This window comes from Rhinoderma darwinii, chromosome 3 (genome assembly GCF_050947455.1).
Source record: "Rhinoderma darwinii isolate aRhiDar2 chromosome 3, aRhiDar2.hap1, whole genome shotgun sequence".
Classification (NCBI taxonomy): domain Eukaryota; kingdom Metazoa; phylum Chordata; class Amphibia; order Anura; family Rhinodermatidae; genus Rhinoderma; species Rhinoderma darwinii.
Genome location: NC_134689.1, coordinates 405,442,498 through 405,447,029, shown reverse-complemented (window position 1 = coordinate 405,447,029; position 4,532 = coordinate 405,442,498). Strand labels below are relative to the sequence as shown.

The window sequence follows — 4,532 nt, the reverse complement described above, 5'->3', positions numbered from 1 at the left end:
AAAGTGCTGTCCCTTCTCTCTATCCTGCACTGATAGGGAGAAGGGAAGCACTTTTCCCGCAGTCCGCAGCAGCTAGTCCGCATCAATTTTCTGCATATTTTGTGCAGATCCGCAGCAGAATCTGCGACGCAGATTCTGTGCGGCATTGATGCGGACAGTTGCGGAGGAAATCCGCCACGTGTGGTCATGCCCTTACAGGTACACTTGTGCTAGGACTTTGCATAGAGTTTATAGACTGTTGTTTGGCCAGATGCTACTCCGCTACAGCGGTGCGGCCTAGAGGGTCCACATACCCACGGATCGTGACACCAACGAGTGGGTAACGGGTGGGTGGCAGCCCACAGGTGAGTTTGGGCCTTAAATTTGCCTGTACGCCTGACAGCAGTACCACGTATACTGCCCTGATGGCAGATCTCCGTATCAATAAAAATAATAATAGTAGTAATAATAGTAATATTAATAATACCAACAGCAGTAATAATAATAATAGTAGGAATAGTAATAATAGTAATAATAATAGTAGTAATAATAATAATGATAATAATGACAATAATAACAATAGTAATAATAGTAATAATAATAATAATAATAGTAGTAATAATAATAGTAGTAATAATAATAATAATAATAATAGCAATAAAAGTAGTAATAATAGTAGCAATAATAATGATAGTAATAATAATTAAAATAGTAATAATAATAATAATAATAATAATAAAAAAATAGTAGTAATAATAAAAATAGTAATAATAATAATAATAATAATAATAATAATAAAAATAATAGTAATAATAACGATAATAATAATATTAATGATAATAATAACAGTAATAATATTTAAATACGAGGACTTTAGAAGGGAAAGTCCTGTTTTCTTTTTTTTATATTATTTTAAACTTTTAAAAAAAATAGTGAGAATACATATTTGCATAATAATTAATGGGGACATTGCTAATGAATGCATAATTTTAATTAAAATAAATTACAGGTTTGATAAATGAAAAAATATATAGCATATAAAGTTCATATACATAGCGCCGAGAAGTAAAGTGTATGATATGCTTGACACTGTAGGGAGAAGACAATAGGGACCAGGAGGACCTAATATCATGGGGTGAGATGTAGTCATAATGATGTGTAATTTCTCACGGGTAGACTTATTAAAGGGACAGTACATGGTATACAATATGTTGATAGTATGATGTCTGGTTATCATTCCTCTTCTAAATTAGACGAAAAATGACTGGAAGGTTTCTGTAGGTCACATTGTCATTCATGCTGAGTGGTGGTCTCTCCCTTGGAGGTAGGGATGTGATTTTTAGGACACATCTGATTACATTTTCCACCTTTCGTAAGGAGAACTTGGGAAACAGTCCTTTTTTTTAGGAGAGCAGAAGGTGTTCCTTAAAAGCACCCGCTAGACAATGTTACCCTGTCCCTAAATAGCAAAAAGATGTCACATCTTAAAGATGATTCCATGTCCCAGAAATAGAGACGATGACCAGAAGGCTGTTGATGGTAACATGTGGTTCAACTCCATCCGAGGTCCCGAATGTATCCCAGAAAAATATACTGGTCTTCCAAACCCGAGACCAGAAGATAAGTCTTCATTGCCCAAAGACCTAATGTTCTCCTGAGGCGAAATATACCATTCTGAAGGTTATACATTATTGTTTCCCCCGGTAAGTCCTCTAATAGACAGGATTCCCTTTTTTCCATGCGTCCTCAGATTATATAGAATTCTGGTGGAAGGATTTAATATTTTCGGATCTCCGGTCGATCAAATTTCATCTAGGAGGAGAAAAAAGAAAGTGAAATACAAGAAAATTACACAATAGGCATGCAAGGACATCAAGTCATTAAAGGGCCAGTAACGTCAAAGTCTCCAACCTAAAAACACACAGGGGTGTAGATATATATGGTGCAGAGGTAGCAGTCACATCTGGGCCCTATTGCACAAGGGGGCCCAAAAACTCTTCTGCCACATAGTAAAAAAGTATTATATATTACACATGGTAGGTGTGGGGGGGGGGGTGGGGGGGCGGGTACAGATTTTGCATTGGGGCCCAGGAGCTTCAAGTCACTTTTCTGGTCACACATATGCATGGAAATGTAGCTGGAGATATGTGATATGAGATTTGTGAGAAGGTAGAGGCATACTGGAAGGAAGGAAGGAAGGAAGGAAGGAAGGAAGGAAGGAAGGAAGGAAGGAAGGAAGGAAGGAAGGGAAGAGAGGGGAGGGGTCCTAATACCCTGAAACCACTTTCTGAGCTGTTCAGAAGCCCTTTAGGTAGATACTAAAATTCTTTCTACTGCCACTAGGGGGAGCGAACTGCATTTGATTTGTTTTTAAGTGAGCTCCTCCTAGTGGTGGCTCCAGGAAGCGAGAATTTTTGCATTTAATTCTATGGTTGTGTGAAGAAAAAAAATGGCAATTTGGAGCTCTGTGTCAGAAAAACGGAACTCTGAGGCCTGTAAAAATTTTTGGATCAGTTTAGGAGAAATAAAAATACATTTTAGTAACTTTTTCCACACTAGACAACCTCCATGATTGCTTTTATCATCCCAAATCACCAGGAATATTATTGACCTCCAGGGATATTAGATGATAACCCATAACCAATAATGGTTATTACTGTTAACCAATTCATCACCCTAGCCCACCAAAGATACTGGGCATTGCCCGGTAAACCCCTCTCGACCACCAGGAATATCACAGGAATACTATAAAGAAACATCTAAACCACCCTATACATAAATGTGTGATGTGACGGATGTAGAAAGTTGGCAAATTGTGTATAATCGAGAGATATGTTACCGTCTCCACTATGGCTACCAATGATTTTGGAACCCCCTTAAAAGAGGTAAGGTCATTGAAGAAACCCCTTTGAAATGGGAGCGATATTGAGATATAGGACCGGATTTTGCAGGTTGCTGTGTATATTACCTGAAAGGACAGGTCAACTTTCTCCAGAGCCGGTTTATACATATCTGTGATGGAATTGTATGTTCCTATAGAAGAGAAATTATTTTAGTATCACAGTGAAATTAAGATGTAGCAGAGTTGAAATGACTCTGCTACTTGTGTGCAGAACTTACTGCGGTCCTATGGAAAACCATAGAGGACACATCATTATGTCACAATAGGTGGTGCCAAATGACTCTGCTACATCTGTATATAATGGGTACCAACTAGTTTCTGCTTTCAATTCTGATAATACAATGGTAGTTTTTTTTTTACCAGGTGGTACACTGTAATATCAACACATCGCCACCTGCTGGTGGCCATATGGAGAAAAACCTCTATGAAATTGTAAATTTGGTGCCTGCTGTAGGGGAATGTTAAAGAGGCACTGAAATGGATCCCCTAGGATATATAGAAAAATAATCATTTTTTCCCAGAAACAGCGCTACTGTTTTTCATGGGCCATGCCTGGTACTACAGCTCAGCAAAATTCACTTGAAGGGACTGAGTAGCAATTCCAGACACAGCTCATAGATTACAGTGGCACTATTTCTGGAAAAAAAAAGCAGAACTTTTTTCTCATGTCATACAACCTGTTTTTGTAATGATCTACAACTCTGAGCTACTTCTCCAAATTTTTCCACCAGGCAATAAACGTGAATCGATCCTGTAACCTAGAATCTACAAGCGTTTGTGCTGTTTTGGGTTGAAAAGCTTAATATCTGCATAAAGAAAAGTTTGTAATATACTTAAATTCCTCAAAATGTCTCAAACTCTCCGCTTGCTGTCAGTGAATGAGTTCATTGGGCAATTTATTAGTCTCATTTTCTGGTGAAATTGCATTGTAAAAAGGTGTTTGGCATGAATACCCTATTTACGAAACCCAGTGAAACTTTTTCTGACATGAGCGACAATTCCAGTTTTTGTTTGAAAGGGGCTGTGGCCTCTCATTTGCATGTTAGACCAGATTTGCCATACCACTGGGCATCTTCATAATTGTGCCCCAATGAAGAAAGCCCTCAGCTGTGAGAATGATTAAATCTGAAGTCATTTTCCCCATCTGGTAGCAAACCAGACTGTTTCCATTCACTGACAGAAAGCAGAGATCATGAAAATGTTAAGGAAATAAAAAACAAAGTTTGTCAGAAACTTTCATAGTTTTCATTATACAGTGATTAAGATTTATTTGCATAAAGATCGGAATGCCCCTTTAAATGATATACTTACCACTTCCATCAAAACCCTCATTACGGAAAGTGAATCCATCAGACAAATTCCATTCATTGTCAGAGTCAGACCAGACCGAGGATTGGTTGTCTTCCCTGTGACAGGAGGTAATGACAAAGTCAGTAAATCGCTAAAATCCCACAATTCTCTGTTTTTTGGGCAGTAATATTAGAACTCACCATTTACGTAGTTGACTGTCTTTGTATAAGAAGTATGCCAATGTGATAATGATTATTAGCAGGACAGAGATGGCTGCTCCCACCCCGCCATACACAGCGGCCTTTAGCATTTTCCCCTGACACTGTGCAGACACGTACAGATAGAGGTGTGTGTCCGAGCA

General features: G+C 38.2%; 1 long non-coding RNA gene across 1 annotated transcript; it reads right to left on the bottom strand.

Annotated features, from left to right (window-relative positions):
* Positions 1–994: 994 nt before the first annotated feature.
* On the bottom strand, positions 995–4,280 carry LOC142748408 (uncharacterized). The gene is made up of 3 exons (XR_012882253.1): positions 4,193–4,280; positions 2,948–3,012; positions 995–1,791 (listed from the first exon to the last, which is right to left on the bottom strand). It is a non-coding gene; the product is annotated as an uncharacterized LOC142748408 (long non-coding RNA).
* Between the last annotated feature and the right edge of the window lie 252 nt (positions 4,281–4,532).